We start from the raw sequence: 21,624 nt of genomic DNA, 5'->3' as shown, positions 1-21,624 counted from the left end.
GTTTGTGAGAGTATACAAGTGTAACAGTGTATGAGAGAGAGAGAGAGATCATTGCCCCTATTTTTCCCATTTCACTATCCATTGATGAAAATGTAGACTTCATTTGTTTTGTGCAGCCTAAATGTCACAAAAGTTAGTACTATGTCTGAGAACAAAACTCCCTGGATCAGATGATGTCTTACTTTTATGATCTATCTGATACAACAAAATTCTAATACTACAAAAGAAATGAATGGTCCCTTGGATTTTATATTGTAGTAAAATTTGGCATGTATATATCCTCAGAGAATTACTTGTATGTTTTTAAAACCATTTATTTTAATGACTTAAAGCAACTCCTAATAATTGCTATTGGACTCTTTTAAAAATTACAGTTGTTTCCATTAAGCAGATAAGATCATGAGAGTGAACTGTCCAGCAGTCAATTGCTTAATTATTAAGGCAACACATCGATAGTGTTTCCTGTTCTTGATGTGAAAGCATATATGAAGAAGTAACCATCCATTGGTAAATGGTTTTAAGGGTGAAAATTATTATCAAGAAACCTATTTTGCTAATATTTCTATAAAACATATTTTTCTGAACATTTGAAACACTTTTCAAATAGTGTTACTTCATGCCATTTGGGGAGAAAAAGTATGACATGTTTTTATGAGATAAATTCAGTATTTGTACTCATAATTTGCTTTCTAAATGTAATCCACTCTTCACCAAGAAGTCCTATTGCAGTCAACCCTTTAATATTTTCATTTTGAATCTTATTTTTTCCAGGTTACATAATTAGCCTTTTAGAAAAATTAAACAATGGCTCCAGTTAAAATTAGTCAGCCCAGGGACTTCTCTGGTGGTCCAGTGATAAAGAATCCACCTTGCAATGCAGGGGATTGAGCTTTTGATGCCTGGTCGGGGAACTAAGATCTCACATGCTGAGGAGCTTGTAAGCCGGGGTGCCACAACTAGAGAATCCATGCGCCTCACGGAAAGATTCCATGTGACACAATGAAGGTCTGGTGTGCTGCAACTAAGACTTGATGCAGCCAAATAAATACATAAACTAAAGTAGTCAGCTCATACTCTAAAATCAACAGTGACAGAAATAAAATTATACTGCTGTACCTGAGCACAAAGCAACTATCCCACCCTTTCTCAAACTCACTTTCCACTGTGGAAAAAAAAAGGAAGAAGTCAATATTTTCAGTCAATGTTTTTTCGTTTGTTTATTTTTTGGTATTTATTTATTTATCTGGCTGCACTGGGTCTTAGCTGCAGCATGTGAGACCTTTTAGTTGTGGCATATGAACTCTTAGGTGTGGCATGTAGGATCTAGTTCCCTGACCAGGGATTGAACTCAGGCTCCCTGCATTGGGAACATGGAGTCTTAGCCACTGGACAACCACGTAAGTCCCTCAGTCAATGGTTTTGATGAGACACCTGTGTGTAAGACAGTTGACATGTGTTCATTTGGCATGAACACAAGAGTTTCTACAGAACTCCTGCCATGTCCCAGGCACTGTTCTAGATGTCTGTCCTCACAAATGAGAGACTAACAGTAAACAAATATGTCACGTGGTAAAAAATGAAGCCGGGTAAGGTAAGGTGAGGGAAGGGCTTGCTTTTTTATACAGAGTGGTTAGGGAAAGCCTTCCCGATGAGTGACATTTGAAGACATTCCAGAGGAGATGTGAAGGGGTGACTCTTGCCGCTCTTCAGGGGGAGAACCTTCTAGGCAGGTGGAGGATAGGACAGGTGCCCCAAGGGGAGATCACATGATGTGTCCTCAGTGTGTTCTGGCATGTTGTAGAAGGAGCAGAGAGAAGAGTGTGCCTGAAACAGGGTAAGCGAGGACGAGAGTCATGGAAGACGCTGTTACAGGGACGAGTGGGTCAGACATGAGGGCCTTGTGGGCCATGGTAGGAACTGTGGATTTTACTTTGAGTGAGATGGGAATCATCAGAGGGTTTTGAGCAGAGGGGAGCCCAGGAATGTCTTATATCCTGGCAGGGTTCCTCTAGCTGCTGGTTACTCCAGCTTCGTGAGCTGGAAGCTCTATTAGCAGACTGCTCATGTGACCCAGGTGTGAGATGATGGGGTTTGGGTTAGAGGCAGCAGTGGAGGTGGTCAGATTCAAGATATATTCAGAGAGGAGAGCACATAGGAATCTGATTATTTGGATGAGGAATCAAGAATGACTCCAGAGTTCTTCACTTGAGGACCTGGAAGAACAAAGATCATTCACTGATAGGGAGACCCAGGTGTGAATTTAGGGGAAAGAAAATCAAGAATTCTGTTTTGGAAATGTAATATTTGAGATGCAGACCCACTGTACAGTAGGTAGTTAAATGCACAAGTCTGGCATTCAGGGAATAGTCTGGGGACCTTTCCACCACAGAGAGCAGAGAGGCAAATACCAAAGATTGAGCCCTGGAGCTCCAACATCTGAAAGTCAATAAGCTGGGGAACCAGTGAAAGAGGTAAGAAGGGGTGCTCTTTGAGGCAGGAAAATTTGAGGTCAGTGTCCTTGTGAGCTGAGGGAAGGGATTTTCCTGGGGTTCAGTGGTTTGGACTCCATGCTTCCACTGTAGGGGGTCTGGCTTCAATCACTGGTCTAGGAACTAAGATCCCACAAGCCACATGGTGTGGCCAAAAAAAAAAAAAAAAGGGCTGAAGGAAGCGAATGTTTCAAGAATGAGGAACATTTGTCAAAGATCACCTTTTGTACAGACTTAGAATTTGCTATTGGCTTTGAAAATATGAGGGTCATTTGAGATCTTAACGAGAGCTGTTTGGGTAGAGAGATAGGGATGAAAGCTTCATCAGGGAGGATTCAAGAGAAGAGCAGAAGAGCAAAGTGAAGACAGTGATAGAGACAACTCTTATGAGAAGTTTTATTATAAAAGGAAACTGAGAAATGGGGCAGTATGTGCTTAGAAGGATGTGGCATCAAGGGAGAGTTTTGAAGTTGTTGTTTGTAATATGAAAGAAATAAATATGCTAATGGAGGGAGAGAATTCCTGGAGCCATGACCTTGGCTCCAGTCAAGGTAACTCACCTTGAGTTACCAACCTGGACCGTGACCAAAAAACAGTTATTATAGCATAATAAAAGACCAATTCAGGGACCAGTTAGGAGATTAGGCCAACTTTCCTTTTATTTGGAATGTTGCTAGGTTCTTTCCCTACGCTCTCCTTAATCTTTAGGTAACAGGACCCACAGCTTTTCTTCTACCAGGATGTACAACAGCTGATTTGTGCTATGACCGATGAACCCTTCAGGAAAGAATTCAACTCCTTTTGCATAGCTAGGGTTCAAACATACAAAGATATTTTGGATAGGAGGTGTGATGGTCATGAGAGAGGTCAGGTTACAAAGCCAGGTTACAGAGAGAGACAACATTCCTGAAAGGAAATCATCTAAAATCAAGAAGGCTGGGACTTCCCTGGTGATCCAGTGGTTAAGAATCCACCTGCCAATACAGGGTCCAGGGGTTCAATCCCTGGTCTGGGAAGACCCCACGTGCTGTGGAGAAGCTAAGCCTGTGCCTCACAACTGCTGAGCCCACACACTGTAACTACTGAAGCCCACGCGCCTAGAGCCTGTGCGCGTCAACGAGAGAGGCCACTGCAGTGAGAAGTCCGTGCACCACAATTGGAGAGTAGCCCCCGTTTGCCACAACTAGAGAAAACCCACGTGCAGCGCCAAAAACCCAGTGCAGCCATAAATGAAAAAATAAAAATTCGAAATATCCAAGACTATAGATTAGTTTTTTTTTTTTAAAAAGTCTGGCATCACAGACCTATGATGGGAAGTGGTCACTGTTTCTACATAAAGCAAGTGGCTGTACTTGAACCCAACCCAGCCCCTTGGGGAATATCTGTGTGTCCAGCAATAAAAAAACTAGGTGTTTCGAAGCAAACATGAGCCAACCGGCCCAGAATCATTGGATTACTAAGGTTCCAAGTCTCTATGTTGCAGAAGCTTCTCTCTGTGGAATGCAAATGGTAGAACTATTGGAAGTGGAATCAAAGAATGCCAGCCAGCAGCTATGAGGTGCCAGCAGATGGTACAGGGGCCTTCAAGTAGATCAGACCACCATCAGTCAAACTTCGAGACCACCCTCCTTCCCTGGTGGTTCACGTGGTAGAGTCTACCTGCAATGCGGGAGACCTGGGTTCTATCCCTGGGTTGAGAAGGTCCCCTGGAGGAGGGCATGGCAGTGCACTCCAGCGTTCTTGCCTGGAGGATCCCCATGGACAGAGGAGCCTGACGGATTACGGTCCACTGGACTGCAGAGTCAGATGAGACTGAGTGACTAAGCGCGGCACAGCACACACACCCTCCTTCCAGAAGGTGAGAAAAGCTAGAGTGACAACGTGGCGAAGGAATCGTAGTCCCATTTGGTGACCCAGTGGCCTTGGGTGAAACCCCAAGGATTGTTACCTAAGATGCCCAAATTACACTTACAACAGCCCTAGGAGGCAGGCACAGCTATCTCGTTTTACTGAAGGGGATAGGATGGTCATTGACTTGCTGTGGCCTCCTGGTTAGTGAGCTGGATGCACACACAGTTCTGTCAGCCCCCACATGCATGCCCTGCTGCTCTCACACCTCAGAACCATCACGTTACACCAAACACTGTGCTGTTTCTGAAGTCTCCCAGTGACTGGCCCTCAGGATTTATCCTGCTCTTGCCTCCAGTGAGCCCTAGTTCAGAGACTCATGGCTTTCATGGAAACCTGGGGTTCTTACTGGAATATCAGTTCTTTCCAATTCTTGTTCTTTAACCCTATAGATTATTTTAGTAGGTGCAAACTTATGGCTTGCAACCCACAAAGCTGAGGATAAACATGGGGGTACATGTCCATTTAAAACTTTACTATAAACACTACAGTAAAGGCCATTGATTTTTTAAATGTATATTTTAATTAATTATTTACTTATTGCTGCATTGTGTCTTCATTGCTCTGTGGGCTACACTCTAGTTGCAGTGCACGAGCTTCTCGCTGCCATGGCTTCTCTTGTTTGGAGCGCGTGCTCTAGGGCACGTGGGCTCAGTAGTTTCAGCTCCCGGCTCTAGAGCACAGGCTCAGTGGCTGTGCACGGGCTTAGCTGCCCTGTGGCATGTGGGATCTTCCTGGATCAGCGATTAAACCTGTGTCTGCGGCATTGGGAGGATTCTTTACCACTGAGCCACCAGGAAAGCCCAAGTTCATTCATTCTTTTTTTCCCCTTAACATATATATTTTGATGAAGCATAGTTGACTTACAATGTTTCAGGTGCACGTCAAAGTGATTCAGTTATACATATACACATATATTATTTTGAGATTATTTTTCATTATAATGTATATTACATTATATTATATTACATTATAATGTAATATTATAAGATATTGACTATAGTTCCCTGTGCTATACAGTAAACCTTTGTTGCTTTTTGCATGTCTGTTTTTTTTTAATTAGAAATCTATCTTTCTATTCATACTGAGTCAAACAAATGGAATCAAAATGTCATTAATTTTTTAATTAGGCAAAAATCTGTAAGTTTTCTAAAATATATATATTATACATACTATTTTTATATATGTATACAAAAGCTTTTCTGCTATGCTTGATAAAGACTTGAGAAAGAACATCAAAAAAAAAGAAGAGATGGAGAAATTGGAAAACAATAACTAAATGAAATGGGAGCACTGAATATGAACTAGAAAAAATGAAAGAAACTAGATAAAAGCAAAAGATCATCATTTAGTCCAGTTGTTTTTAAACACAACTGCTCATTAGCAACATATCTGGAGCTTTGGAGAAATACCTGGGCATTTGTATTTTTCAAAAATTTCCAAGATAATTCTGATATACATCTAGATTTTTAAAAGTTATTACAGGTCTTCCTATTAAATGATAGTTTTGGTGATAAAGGATTCAATTATTTTTCTGTTGACAAATCATGATACAATGGTATTAAGTAATAGTTACATAATCACAATAGTAGAAGATGTTTATCAGTTTTCACAATCAATAACCAGACAAAAAATAAAAGTTAATTACAATTGCAAGCCATAATACGTACATGATTAACCTAACAATATAAAATAATTACAAACAATTTGGGAGGTCAAGCAAAGTGATGTGCTAAGTGGAAGTGCAGTTCATTCATTCTTAATGAGCAGTGTCACCCGCAAGAGGGTGAAAGTTGGTTCTTAGGAATTGGGGGTCCTAACTTTTTATTGTATAAAGCACGTATACATACAGTATATATACAGATGTACAGTATATTTGTGGAGTTAAAATTTCATTGAGGGATGATTAAGAAAAGCTGTGTAAAAAGACTTCTTTGAGTAATAAATAAGAAAAAAAAATGTCCATGGGGTATAGGAAGGTAAGAATGCTGACTATGTATAATGTGCCAGAAACATGCTCTCATTCGACTGTGATTAGGCATGAAGAGTAACAACCTACCACATGTTCAAAACATTCCATTTTTTCCTAGTCTCCTCACTTTCAATAACTTCCAGTGAGGCTGTGGGCTGTGAGACTGCTTGGGAATAGGAGCCGCAGTTAGGAGCTTCAGTTTCAGATCCGGATTGAAGCTGTTGGGTAACCTCGGGCAAGCTCCAGGGCCTTCTGGAACCCGGCCCATCTTATCGCCATGATTTATGTCTCTGTTTGGCATTTCTCTGCTGACTCACTGCTGAGGGGAGCAGAGTGCTTTGGGGACAAACACCTCACAGCAGTAAGGCAGCTTAAGGATGCAAGGGCAGGAAAGCAGAGGTTCAAAAAGAGCGTCAGCGAAGGACAGAGGAGGAGAAAGGAGGAGCAGTGGAGAAAGGAGAGAGAAAGGTACAGGTTGGCAGAAAGGCGGGCAACCCAGAGGAGAAGCTGAAGGGGACAGCACTTCACATGGTCTCTCCTGTCTTAAAACATCAGAGCAGAAGCACTGTTGGGCAAATTACCATCCTGATGACTGTAAATTGCTGTGGGTAGCAGGACGGTCATGGGTCCCTGTTCTTCAGTATTTATTCAGTGCTTAATTCCATGTGCTCTTGTGCCAAGGCCCCATTCCCCAGAATGCTGGCAGAGTGCCATGTGAATGCTCGCTAGCATTAGAATCTAATCAGAGTGTTCGTAATTTCTAAAGGTGTCTGCTCCCGTAGTATTTGTTGAATTATTAGTTGAATAATATTTCCCAACTCAATAAAAGTCTCCTTGCAAAATCCTGTGACTAAGAATTTAATCCTGCTGTTGCTAATCGGTGCCATTTCTAGGTCCATTTTCTTATCTTGCTTAATTGGCTTATCGAAATAGATTGTAACATATCTCTGTAAGCTGTTTTAACCGTGTTCGGAATTCTTTGTTATGGCATTTGTTACCATTCTTTGTTATGGTAACATTCTTTGTTGTTATCTGAGTTTTACAAACTCAGGTGTCTGTGGGGACTCACACTGGTAATGCAAACCAGTGAAACAGGCTGAATGCAAGGCAAGATGGAGCAGTGGAGACTAGGCAAACGGGAGACTGTCTGTGAGAAGCAGGTGGCTGCATGCTAGTCTTTCTGAGACTTTTTCCTAAAGCCAGAGATCAAAATTTTGTGTAAAATCTCCTGGGTTCTCCCCCATAACTCTTTATTTTGAAAAAAATTATACACACATAAGTGGAAAGACTAATACAATGAATACTTGTGTATCTTTAACAAGATTTATTAATCTAGCTAATTCTAATTGTTAGAATTCCACTTCATTTCTGTCTCTATCACACACACACACACACACACACACACACACACTTTTTGGCTGATGCACACACATTTTTCTTAACTATGCAGCATGAATCTCCTAGAACAAAGAAATTTTTCTATGTACCATAATATGATTTCCACATTCTAGAAATGTATCATTGATTCAGTACTATTATCTAATATATAGTCTGTGTTCAAGTTTTTCATATTGTCTCAATAATATATATAATAATTTTTATGAGAATATGCATATATGTGTGTATATTATATGTGTATTTTAGTACATGCTTAATAACTGAGCACACACTGCATTTAATTGTCATGTTTTTATAACCTCCTTTAATCTAAAACAGTATTCTTTTCTTAAATGAAGTATAATTGATTTACAATGTGTTAATTACTGCTGTACACTGAAGTGATTCAGTTTTACATATGTATGTTTTACATATTCAGTTTTACATATATATGTATATATATACATTCTTTTTTATATTCTTTTCCATTATGGTTTATCATAGGAAGTTGAAAATACTTCTCTGTGCTATGCATTAGGACCTTGCTGTTTATCCATTCTGTATACAAAAACTTACATCTGTTCATCCCAATCTCCTGCTCCACTGCTCCCCCAATACCCTGCCCCTTGGTAACCACGAGTCTGTTCTCTCTGTCTGTGATTCTGTTCCTGTTTCGTAGATATGTTCACTTGTGTCATATTTTAGATTTCACATATAAGTGATATCATATGGTATTTGTCTTTCTCTTTCTGACAATGTGATCATCTCTAAGTGCATCTGTGTTGGTGCACATGGCATTATTTTATTCTTTTTTATAATTAGTATTCCATTGTATGTATGTACCATATTTTCTTTATCCATTTGTCCATCAATGGATACACATTTAGGTTGTTTCCAAGTCTTGGCTAGGCGTCCCTGGTGGCTTAGAGAGTAAAGAATCCGCCTGCAATGCAAGAGACCTGGGTTTGATTCCTGGGTCAGGAAGATCCCCTGGAGAAGGAAATGGCAACCCACTCCAGTATTCTTGCCTGAAGAATTCCATAGACAGAGGAACCTGGCAGGTTACAGTCCATGGGGTCACAAAGAGTAGGACACGACTGAACAACTAACACACACATATCTTGGCTATTGTGGATAGTGTTGCTATGAACATCGGGGTGAAATATCTTTTTGAATGATGTTAGTAGTTTTGTCCAGGTATATGCCCGGAAGTGGGCTTGCTGGATCATATGGTAGTTCTATTTTTAGTGTTCTGTGGAACCTCCATCTTGTTTTCCACAGTGGCTGCGCCAGCTTGCATCTCCACTAGCAGTGTAGGAGAGTTCCCTTTTCTCCACATACTCTTCATCATTTATTATTTGTAGACTCTTCAGTGATGGCCATTCTGATTGGCATGAGGTAGTACCTAATTGTAGTTTTGATTTGCATTTATCTGTAATTAGCGGTGCTAAGCATCTTTTCACATTCTTGTTGGCCATCTGTATTTCTTCTTTGGCGAAATAGGTCTTCTGCCCATTTTTCAATTGGGTTGTTTGTTTTTTGTTGTTTAGTTGTATAAGTTATTTGTATATTTTGGAAATTAATCCTTTATTGGTTACATCATTTGCAATTATTTTCTCCCATTCTGTTGATTGTCTTTTCATTTTGTTTTTGGTTTCCCTTGCTGTGCAAAAGCATGTACGTTTGATTAGGTCCCATTTATTTATTTTTGTTTTTATTTCTGTTGCTTTGGTCAGGGGGAAACACTGACCTAAGAAAACATTGGTATGATTTATGTCAGAGAATCTTTTGCCTGTGTTCTCTTCTAAGAGTTTTATGATGTCACATCTTATGTGTAAGTCTTTAAGCAAATTTTGAGTTTTGTGTATGGTGAGAGGATGTGTTCTAATTTCATTGCTTTACGTGCAGCTATCCAACAGTTCTCTAACTTTTAAATTCTTTTTTCAATCTTTCATGGTATTGACATTTTGCAAGAGTCCTTGTCAGTTTTGCCAGATGTGCCTCAACACAAGTCTGACTGTTTCCATGTGATTTGATACAGGGTAAATGGTTTCAGCATGTTAAGGCTGTGTCCATCACACTGTTTCTAATCAGGAAACACATGATATCATTTTGTCCTGTAACTGTGCTCTCAGCTTTAGTCTCTTTATTAAGATGGGTCTGTCATATTCCTCAATTGTAAAGAAACACTTTTCCCCTTTATAATTAGTAAGTAATCTTTGGGGTGATCCTTTGAAACAGTGTGACTGCCTTATTCCCCAAGAACTGTCACCCAATGATCCTTAGCTGAATCAATTACAATAAGAGTTATTGTAAAATGGGGGTTTCCAACAATTCTTGCTGTATTCATTAGTTATAATTTTTCTTTTAAAAAATGCTTTTTTCACCCACACTGCTACACCCCAATACACACAGGTTTTAGTGTCACTGTGGATTCTGGATTTTTAAAACATTCAGCATGTTATAAACCATCACTGTCATTCTTTCTGAGTCTCAAATTGTCACACATTTGGCTACTTGGGGCTCCTTGGAGCCTGCACCTTGGTCTTACAGATGCTCATCATTCCTTGTATGTGTCTTTACTGTGTGGCACAATGAAGTGTTCCAGGCTCACCTGCCCCAGCTCTAGAATCGGCCATTTCTCCAAGGATTCCTCATATCTTTACATGAGAGTGAAACCTGACTTTAAAGCATTGACAAACAATTTTTTAAAAAAATTTTTTTAATAGCATTCAGGCCAAAGAAAACACATCCTCAGACAGTATTTGGCCTATATGCTCAGTTTGGAGCCTTCCGATTATACAGCTTTTATTGTTTGCAGATGTTCACACTGGAAACTGGCAGATCTGACCCCTCGAGTTTCATTGCTAATGTTTGTAGGTGTTGGGAGTTTGTAGAGACTGGTTGTCAGTGGCATGGAGGACAAAGGGGAGCATTCCCTGCCCCACAATGATAGAAACCAAACAAACCCCCTATCATCCTCTCTCCCTATTTATTCAACAAGTGGAGACCTGTTTGATTTTATTTTTACAAGATAACATACTAAATGCAAATAGTAACAGACTCTTTTGTTTGTTTATTAGAAGATTTTTTTGGCTTAGCTCACAGGGTGTTTGTCTAGAAAGATTGTGTTCCTGCTGTGTAGTGAACTCCTAAGCGATAAAGCTGCCATGCCTTTACTTCAAGAACAAAAGAAGTAGACATCAACAGACCTTTTAAAAATACCCAATTTGATGTAAAGTAATTAGCCTCCAACTAATAAAAAAATAAAATAAAATAAAAAACAAACAAAAAAAAGAGAACAGGGGCAAATAAATCATTGGAAATGTAAAAAAAAAAAAATACCCAATTTGCAAGGAGATTAAGCACATGCCACCATCTGTCAGCACTCTAAATGCTTTTAATACATACTCTGCCACACACCTTACTCTAGAAAATGTCATAGAGCAGGAGAAAGAGGCTGAATAAATGATTTTATAAAGCACATTGATAAGAAATATAATTATACTATTGCTTTTTTGCCACTTGTTTTTTATTTCCAGCCAAAAAAAGGTTTATAGGTAGACAACTGTATATATAGTTATCAAACATTCAAACCACACTAGAAAGTAGAACTTTTTGTATGGAATGAAAATTTTTTTAATGGCCAGCCTTGTGTCTTTCACATTAAATTTTTTTTAATGTTTTAACTCACCTTTTTATTTGGCAGAATTGATGTTTTAGGCCACAAATTTGCTTTCAACAGGCATATTTCCATACTAATCATTAATCTGCTTTATTACTTATTAACCTTAACCACACTGTGATAAAAATTGCTTTGGAATAAAATTGCCTGATAGAAAATCTCTGAATTCCATTTCCCTTTTTGTTAGAAGAGTGAAAGGTGAATTTTTAAAATAAATTATGCTATCAACTGTATATAAAAACCTAACAAATAATTTGTTTTATAACTATCAGTACATTGAAAGTGAAAGTTGCTCAGTCGTGTCTGACTCTTTGTGACTCCCATGGACTGTGTAGTCCATGGAATTCTCGAGGCCAGAATACTGGATTGGGTAGCCTTTCCCTTCACCAGGGGATCTTCCCAACCCAGGAGTTGAACCCAGGTCTCCTGCATTGCAGGTGGATTCTTTACCAGCTGAACCATAAGGGAAGCCCAAGAATACTGGAGTGGGTAGCCTTTCCCTTCCCCAGTGGATCTTCCCAACCCAGGAATTGAACGATGGTCTCCTGCATTGCAGGTGCATTCTTTACCAGCTGAGCTACTGCATCAATTTTTGGCCGTGTCATGGTTCATTCGCATTTTGATCACGTTGGTGCTATTGCTTCTTTCCTAGTACTTTTCAAAAACTTCATTAACCAATAAAACAAACTGAGCATCTGTTGTGCACATCCTTAGCCTGCCTGTGACGGGTCTTGAGAGGAATGCAGAAGAGATCTCAGCCCAGGTCTCTGGCCAGAGGACCAGCCTGGCACATTCTGTCCCGTCCATGCTGTCTACAGCAGACCTAATGTAAATTAACTTCACCTCTCCACCTGTGATTCCAGCTTTTTCAGTTCTTCCTCCTCTCCCACTTGTCACACCCTTTCCTTCTCTGAAAGTGTTAGTCACTCAGTTGTGTCCGACTCTTTGTGACCCCATGAACTGTAACCCACCAAGCTTCTCAGTCCATGGAATTCTCCAGGCAAGAATACGGGAGTGGCTTGCTGTGCCCTTCACCAGGGGTATCTTCCAGACCCAGGGATCGAACCCAGGTCTCCTGCATTGAAGGCAGATTCTTTACTGCCTGAGCCACCGGGGCCTCTTCTCTAGCCGTCCCCAAAACTAAGGTGTTAGCCAGGGTATCTACCATGTGTTTCTGGGCATTTAAAGGAAATGTGGGATCAAGGCAGCTTTCCTTTACCAAAAGTGTTAAAGAACAATTCCTCAACAGCACTGTGAGGGGTGTGGAATATTTCCTCTAGGTCGGAGATGGCGATAATAATTAAATAGCTTTTAAAATCATGAAAATAGCTCCCCCCCACCACAAAGCTGATGTTATTAACTAACTAGCTCTCTGAAACTAACTTCAAAATATTTATCTTGGTTTTACAATATGGTGAAGAGACTTATGCAAATCTTTTAAAACTATTTTTTATGGTAAAGTAAATTATCATGTTTACATAAATAAGTATGGTTATGTAAGAAAACAAAGTGGAAGGTACAGAAGAACGTGCAGTGGAAAGGAAATTTGCCTCATCCCCCACTCTCCATTCTCATCCCCCGAACAATGGCGGTCTCTCCAGAGGATGCCTGTGCCTAAGCAAGGACATGTGTTTCCCTCTAAAACACAGACACAAATGCCATTGTATATGTATTTACTATCCAATCATTTCTTTTTTACACTTAACACAGTTGACCCTTGAACAACATGGGTTGGAACTGCATGTTCCATGTGTAAGTTTGTATTCACTTACATGTGAATTTTTTCAATAAAGATGTTAGAAAACATTTTGGAGATTTGCACCAGTTGGAGAAACTCACAGATGACCTGTGTAACCTAGAAATATCAAAAACAATTATGGAAAAGTTACATGTGTCTTGAATGTATAAAATATACATAAATATTAGTCTATCCTTACATAAGCATAATAAAGTGGGGGACGTTTAATATAAAATTATATGTTAATTCTCACAGCTTTATAACTTTGCTTTCAAAAGATCATGTTGTATACAGTATATCTCTCTCCCTCGCTTATAAAGGGAGAAACTGAATATCAGTCTATCATCTCAGGTAAGTGATTTAAAAAATGTAACAATGTTTCCAATACTGTGTTATGAATATGACTGTAACACTGTATGTGATAAAAATTTTATAATGGTTCATTCATTAGTATATAGGCTAGACTACTTTGAAAAAATTCTATCAATTACACTAGGCTACTATAAAGTGGGGCTTCCCAGGTGGTAAAGAATCTATCTGCCAACGCAGGAGATGTTGTTTTGATCCCTGGGTCAGGAAGATCCCCTGGAGAAGGAAATGGCAACTGCAGTATTCTTGCCTGGGAAATCCCATGAACAGAAGATCCTGGCAGGCTAAAGTCCTTGGGGTCACACAGAGTCAGACACTACTGGGTGACTGAGCACCACCACAAACCTTTCTGGGTCTCAAGCCCTGGAGAGTATTATCATATGCTGACCTGGGAATCCTTGGGATGTACCCAGGATTAATTATTATAAAGGAGGGGGACATCACTTTTCTCCATTCTGGGTGAATATTAACTGATAAAAAATTCCTGCAACAGGATCTATGTATCTGTGACTAAGAGTCAAGTTCAAAAATTGCAAAGGCTTGTGAAAAACATTTTACCGAAATAGCTCTCACTTTCTAAATTTTAATCCTTGTTCTTTTGTTATTTACCACGAATTTGTGGGAAAAGAAGAATGTTTTTGGAAGGAAAATGGGATATGATCATTGAAAAAATAGTCTGTTTCTCCTCTCTAAAGCACAGACAGGATAAATATCCCCCCATCCTCCCCACAAAGAACAGAGACCAGAGACTTTTTGGCACTGAGGGATAGAAGAGACCACAGATGTAGTGGTCCGTATACTGATCGATCAATCCAGAATGTGAGTGCTGAGGAGTCCATGGGGCAGAGGTTCCAAACCCAGTGTCTGCAGGGGCCAGGCAGGTGGGGGGGAAATGATTTGCTTTCATAAACAAATCTTTTATTTGCCTTAAAATATGCAGTCATTTCTATCGCTTATACATTTTTCCACTTTTGATAGAAACTTGGGCATATTAAATATCTCACTTTAAAAAAAGTTAATAGTGAAAGAGTGATGTTAAAGGTCCTTCGTGTCAGGGAGTGGTAGGGACTCTGATAAACTCAGGTATCCTGGGCTTGTCTAACATGGACAGCTGCTTCTCGGCCCCAGCCCACTGATGCCAGAGACTGCAGGCTCAGCATACATCACCAGCGTTTTCAAGAGAATCTTGGTAACCAAGGCTTTAAAGTAACATTTCCTGATCTGAAATGTTGGCAACTAGGTCAAAAATCCTTCAGAATGCTAAGGCCAAACATTTGACCTTAGGAGGTATAGAAAAACCTGAGCTTATGACAAGGGCTCAGGTTAAATCCGGCAGATAAAACACAGTTCTTTTTTAAGGTCAGAGAAAAACGCTTCACTTTGCAGCATAATAGGAATATTTCAAAATGCAGAGAAAATTAAAAAAAAAAAAAAGAAAGACCAAAATATAATAGCAACAGCAAAGGCAGAAACTTTTATATAAGAGAAACTAAATCTGAGTGTGAGCCAACCCAGGCTTCTAGATATAGAATAACTGAAGGATGGTGACTGACGTGGAAAGAAGCACTGAGATCTTCAGGATTGGGCCAGCACGAATCAGGAGTGAGGCCAGGCCTGGGGCTTTGGCTTCATATACTCATAAACAGGAAGGAATTTTAATTAGAAGAGCCCTGAACTACATCTTCATAGTATGTATGGTAATTTAGTCTATTCCATTAAGACTTCTTGTATAATGAACACGTGGAGTAAACCTCTGACAGTCCATCCAGATTGCTGCTTGATTCTTCTCATCTCATTCCTCCCAATGCCCCTAAAAGAGCCCATTCAGCTTTGAGGTAGAAACATCCAGACTTTCGTCAATGCAAACATTCACAGTATTGGAGCTCTGGTCAAGACCTCTAGGCAACCAATTGCAAACTGGATTCAGGACCACAGGTGCCCCTCTGAGTTCGGCCCCTAGAGTCAGGGGAGTCAGTGGCGAAAGGAGAGAGGTGGTTTGGGGATGCTAAATTCACAACATTTGGCTCCTGGTCTCACTGCTGCTTCCAGTGAGGTCACACAAACCCCTTCTCCCCAACTTGACTTTTCAGCAGCAGCATCTTCGTGGAGTAAGTGTACTCTTATAACGGTATCTCCATCGTGTTATGTTCTGCTGTTTTCTCTCTTATCTTGGGGCACCATCTTCCCTTTCTCCTTCTCTACTTCCTCCTCATCTACCACTTCTCTGGGTGCTGGGCTCCTTGGGCCTCTCTCTTCTCACTCATTCTTCTGGGCATCACTTCTCACTATGGCATTGCTTACACTCACACTGATGCCCCAGCTTTTATCTTCAGCTCAAACTCCAGCCAACCTGACACCTCTACTTTGGTATCTCAGAGTCCTTATCAGCCCAGTGTGCCAAAGCAGTAGTTCCTTCCCTTCAAAACCTGCTTTTTCTCTCAGTCATGGCACCACGATCCACCCCATTACACAAACCTTTGATCATCACTCTCTCCTCCATCCCTCAGCTCCAGTCCATCACCACATCCTGATTATTGTCTCCAAATAGTGCCTTTCTCCCCATCTCCCCTGCCTCTTCTCTGGTTCAAGCTTTTAGGCTCTTACCAGGCTCCTCTAGTCATATTGCCTCCTCTGAGCCATTCTGTATCCTGCCACCATAGCAAGCTTTAAAACACCCAGATGATGGGATTTCTGGTGGCTCAGTGGTAAAGAATCTGCCTGTCAATGCAGGAGACATGGGTTCAAACCCTGATCTGGGAAGATCTTGCATACCACAGAGCAACAAAGTTCGTGCACCACAATTATTGAGCCTGTGCCCTAGAGCCTGGGAACAGCAACTGCTGACGCCCATGCACCCCAAAGCTCTGGTTTTGCAACAAGAGAAGCCACTGCAATGAGAAGCCTGCACACAGCAACTGGAGAGTAGTCCCTGCTCAATGCAACTCGAGAAAAGCCCACAAGCCCACATAGCAACAAAGACCCAAATGGTATCCATATCACATCTTGTTATAATTCCTTCCAGTAGCTTCTCATTGCATTTAGGGTGAAGCATAAATTTCTTAGCATGCCCTGCAATGCCCCGGAGAACCTGCCTTCTGCCTGTCTCTCTGGTATCGGTTCCATGTGTTTGACATTCAGACCACACCGTCTTACAGTTCCTTAGGTGGCGTAAGTTCCCTTCTAGCTCAGAGTCAATCCTCTGCCTGGAAAGCCACCATCCCTCACCACCACCACCCCTGCCCTTGGTCTGGTCAGACCTTTCTCACCCTCTGGGACTCCAGTTCAGAGTCACTTCCTAAGAACAGTTTCTCTAAGGCAGCCTAGATTCTTGTACATGGAGGGCTCTGTGGCACTTCTCTGCTTAATGCTTGAGCCCTTTGTCCCCTTCACCAGTGTTTCCCTAGTGCCTGAGGCTGAACAGACACTCTGGAGACCTGTTGAATAAATGAACATCGCCATGACAGGAGCTGTCTCCCAGATATTTGCGGCTCTAGCATGTTTTCAGGTCAACCCAGAATCTTGGCAACCTAGAGAGAGTAATTTTTTTTTAAATATTTACAAAAAAAATTTACAATTTAAGATTTATGAGTCCTACTTAGGATTTAGTTTTAGTGATTGACTTCTCTAAATGAAGAATTTTCTGAAAATAGGTTGAGAAATAAGTTATTGGCTATTTACAGCTATGTAAAGATTATCTTACAGCAGAAAATAGGAGAGACGAGTGGTTTAAATATCATGTGACACCTTCCTGTGTTGCTGGAGGCATTGTAAGCCCTCTTGGGAAGTAATTTAGTAATCTACATCACAAACCTTAAATATCCATTAATGCCTCAATGGTATGGTAAAAAGTACTCTCACACTCCCGGCAGAGGTGTAAGTATGTTTGATCCTTTTGGAAAGCAATGTGGCTATGTCTATTTAGAGCCTTATGTTGTGTTCCTGGGGCACACAGGAACTTCTTAAATGGCCACCTTCCTCAGGAACCACTGGACCACTCCCTGGACCACTCAACGCCCTCAAGCCGGGTACCCTTTCCCTGGCTTTTTGTAACACTTACCACGTCTGTAATTACTTGTTCAACATCTGTCTCCCCTTCTAGTTTCTAAGCTTCATGAGAGTAGGTTTGGTACTTGCTTTATTATCTCTGTATCTTTAGGACTCTGAGTGCCCTTTGCACATTAAGATAGATAAATACTTGTTGAATAAAATGAATTGAGAAAGTCAGCCTAAAAAGAAATAGATTGAACCCCCAATAACAGTATTACCAGGACTTCCTTGGAGGCACATTGGATAAAAATCCACCTGCCAGTGCAGGGGACACAGTTTCGATCCCTGGTCCGGGAAGATCCCATATCCTGGAGGAGCACCTGAGCCCATGTGTCACTGCTGAGCTTGTGTGTGCTGCATCTACTGAAGCCCGTGAGCCTAGAGCCTGTGCTGCGCAACGAGAGAAGCCGCCGCAGTGAGAGGCTGAGCTCCAATGAAGAGCAGCCCCCCTCTCCGCAACTAGAGAAAGCCTATGTGCGACAACGACGATCCAGCGCAACCAAAAATAAAATTAAAAAATAATAAAATAAAAAATTATTAAAATATAGTAACCGTTAAACTTTCTGGAGAGGATGATGTGGCCTGACATTGCTGCATGTGCTTTGTCACAGCAGCCCTTGAGCTTCCTCCTCTCACAAGTGGTAAACCTAAAGACATTAACTAACATGTCCAAGTGAAAGTCACCCAGGCGTGTCTGACTCTTTGCAAACCCGTGGACTAAATAGTCCATGGAATTCTCTAGGCCAGAATACAGGAGTGGGTTGCCGTTCTCTTCTCCAGGGGATCTTCCCAACCCAGGGATCGAACCCAGGTCTCCCGCACTGTAGGTGGATTCTTTACCAGCGGAGCCACCAGGGAAGCCCAAGTTAAGGTCAATCAGCTAGGAGATTGTTTATCAGAACATCATTTATAATGCTCAAAAATTGGAGAGAATCTATATGTCATTAGAATAGCTTACAGTGTAGTTATTAGAATCTTAACTTTTCAAAAGTTATTAGAATCTTAACTTTTCAAAAGTTGTGCAGTAACAGGAGGATGGGTGTAGCATTTAGTCCATGCAGTTCAGTGGGGCCTGCTGTGACAGTGCCTTCTACCTGCTGGATGGCACCCATGGTTCCAGAGTTATACTCTCTTAGTTCGTACAGGTGTGTTGAGCAGGGCTAAGGGGGCTGGACAGAAAGAAATTCATCTGGAAGATGGGAAACTACTGGGTGAGCAGGTCCTGAAGTGAGAGTGAGGAAGTGAGAGAAGTTCAGTGAGTCTGGGGGAAGTTATAAGAGATGAGGCTGCGGAGGTAAGCAAAGGTCAAGTGGAGAGGATCTTTGGGTTTTATCCTGAGGCAACAGTGCCCCCGGCAATTTCTGCACATAGGAATGTGACAAGTTGCAGGTGGCATTCTTGGCATCTGAGAAGCTCCAGGTATTTGTTTCAGTAGAATTGAGGACTATATATGGAACATGGAAAATTAAAAGAATCTAAGATTTGAGGTCTGGGCCTACAAACCATTATTTTTCAGAATTTATAAGAAAATGTCTGCTTTCCCCTAATTGCCTGCTGTCTAAACTGCCTCCCCCCCCCCCCCCCACTTTAAACTTGGTTACTTGTTTTCCGTTTAAGACATTTGACCCAATGCACTTCTTTGGTTGAAACAGTAGTCAGTTCTGTCCTCTTAGTGCAGAACTAACTGTTCTGTTAGTTCAGGCTAAATGTTTCCAGATGTGTATGTGTTAGTCGCTCAGTCATGTCCAACTCTTTGCAATCCCATGGACTGTAGCCTACCAGGCTCTTCTGTCCGTGGAATTCTCCAGGCAAGATTACTTGACTGAGTAGCCATTCCCTTCTCCAGGGGATCTTCCTGACCCAGGGATCAAACCCAGGTCTCCCACATTGCAGGCAGATTCTTTAGCATCTGAGCCACCAGGGAAATCCCTAAGTTTCCAGATATGGGAATATAAGTGTGGGGCTTTATAGCTTGGAATGCTTTCTGTTTTAAGGCCCAAATGTGGCTAATGGGCTTTAAGAATGTCTTGGCTGTTTTATTTTGCTTCATCACGTGTATTGTCTGGAGCGGGAAGTTCACATCTTGAAGACAGAGGTGTTAGACAAAGAAAATGAGAAAATAATTGTCTTTTTTGGTATTTTCCTTGCTGGGTTCTTCTTTTCTCATTGTCCATACAAATATACTATAGTGTGCAGTTCAAGAACTTCAGTTTTTCTCCTTCTGCCTTTTGTCATGTCTGAAATATCTGTTAGCCTATGATTAATACCTCTGTCTATGTATTAAACCACCTGGACAATTTGGGGAAAAAAATAGATGGCTGGCCCTTGCCTAAGACCAATTCAGGATCTCTGGGAGTGGGGCCCAGGCATCCCTGGTTTTCAAACGTTCCCCTGGTAGTTCTACTACAGAGTTATCTACTGCTGCTGCTGCTAAGTCACTTCAGTCATGTCTGACTCTGTGCGACCGCGTAGAGGGCAGCCCACCAGGCTCCCCCATCCCTGGGATTCTCCAGGCAAGAACACTGGAGTGGGTTGCCATTTCCTTCTCCAATGCAAGAAAGTGAAAAGTGAAAATGAATTCGCTGAGTTGTGTCCGACTCGTAGTGACCCCAGGGACTGCAGCCTACCAGGCTCCTCTGTCCATGGGATTTTCCAGGCAAGAGTACTGGAGTCGGGTGCCATTTCCTTCACCGCAGAGTTATCTAGTGCTGTATTAACAGAGCTCCCCAAAACTCAGTAGCTTAAAGAAGCTACTGATTTCTTATTTCTCACAACTGTGGCTGGCTGACTGCTCCTTCGGCTGGTCTTGCCTGAGCTTGCTCATGTAGCTGAATTAAGTGGGGGTGGTCAGCAGGAGCTGAGCTCGGCTGGGACACCTGGGCCCTGCTCTCCTCGTGATACTGGGTTGGCCAAAAAGATCATTCAGGTTTTTATAACGTCTTATGGGAAATCTGAACAAACTTTTTGCAAGTTTTATATTTTATTGTGGGCTGACTCTGGGTGGGTCTCATGATTTGCTGTGACCAGTAGAATGAGGCAGAAGTTATATCACCTGATTTCTGAGACTGGAGCCTTAAGAAGCTTTCCTCCTCGTTTGTTCTCTTAGATCACTGCCTGGAGGCCTTCAAGCCCTGAAGAACGTTAACTATTTTTACTCTCTTCACAGTAGTTAGTTTGCTTAGTTGTAGGTATTTCCAGTCAGATTATAGACAGAAGGGGCCATAAAGCTAAGTACAAGATTTATCTCTGCCAACAACAACATTCATTCCTGCCTGTTCTTTCTAGATGCAGCCCTTCAGGCATGTCAGATTGGAGAGTCTTCTGATTTTTCTGTTTTAAAATGTTTCACCAGCCTAGGAAACCTGATTTACTCATTCATTCACAAATAATGATCAGATGCCTGTTATGTACAAGGCTCTGTGCTGGGGGTATGACATCATTTTGAGAAAAATAAGAGAACACAGACCCTGATGTCTATCACGAGTCTTACATTCTGTGTATCTATTATATCTATCAACAACAGAGGACATTAAAAAAATCAATTGAACAGTTAGTAATTTTGAAGGATTCCAAAGGATTCATACTTCAGGGAGCTACAGGGGACACTGAACCAGTCTGGGGAGATCAGGGAGACACCTTTAGGAAAGGACACTTGATTTGAGCCTTAAGGATGAGTTCATGTTAACTAACCACTGCCCCCCTCTTTTTCATTCTCCTTTCCCAGCCTTCTCATATCTCTTTGCCTTCACCAGCCACCAGGGTTATGATCATTTTTTACGTGTGTCTGTGTTCAGTTGCTCTGTCTTGTCCAACTCTTTGCAGCCCCATGGACTATATAACCCACCAGGCTCCACTGTCCATGGGACTTCCCAGGCAAGAATGCTGGAGTGGGTTGCTGTTTCCTTCTCCAGGGGATCTTCCCGACCCAGGGATCGAACCTGCATCTTCTGCATCTCCTACATTGACAGGTGGATTCTTTACCACTGTGCCACCTGGGAAGCCCAAACAGCTCATCAAGAGAAGTTAAGCTTGTACTATC

General features: G+C 41.4%; 1 protein-coding gene across 4 annotated transcripts in view; it reads left to right on the top strand.

Annotated features, from left to right (window-relative positions):
* Positions 1 to 21,624, top strand: part of CDKL1 (cyclin dependent kinase like 1) — a 52,560-nt gene that overhangs the window by 4,304 nt on the left and 26,632 nt on the right. The window lies entirely within an intron of this gene.

This window comes from Odocoileus virginianus, chromosome 6 (assembly GCF_023699985.2).
Source record: "Odocoileus virginianus isolate 20LAN1187 ecotype Illinois chromosome 6, Ovbor_1.2, whole genome shotgun sequence".
Taxonomy (NCBI): Eukaryota; Metazoa; Chordata; class Mammalia; order Artiodactyla; family Cervidae; genus Odocoileus; species Odocoileus virginianus.
This window is presented reverse-complemented; position numbering and strand designations above follow the sequence as displayed.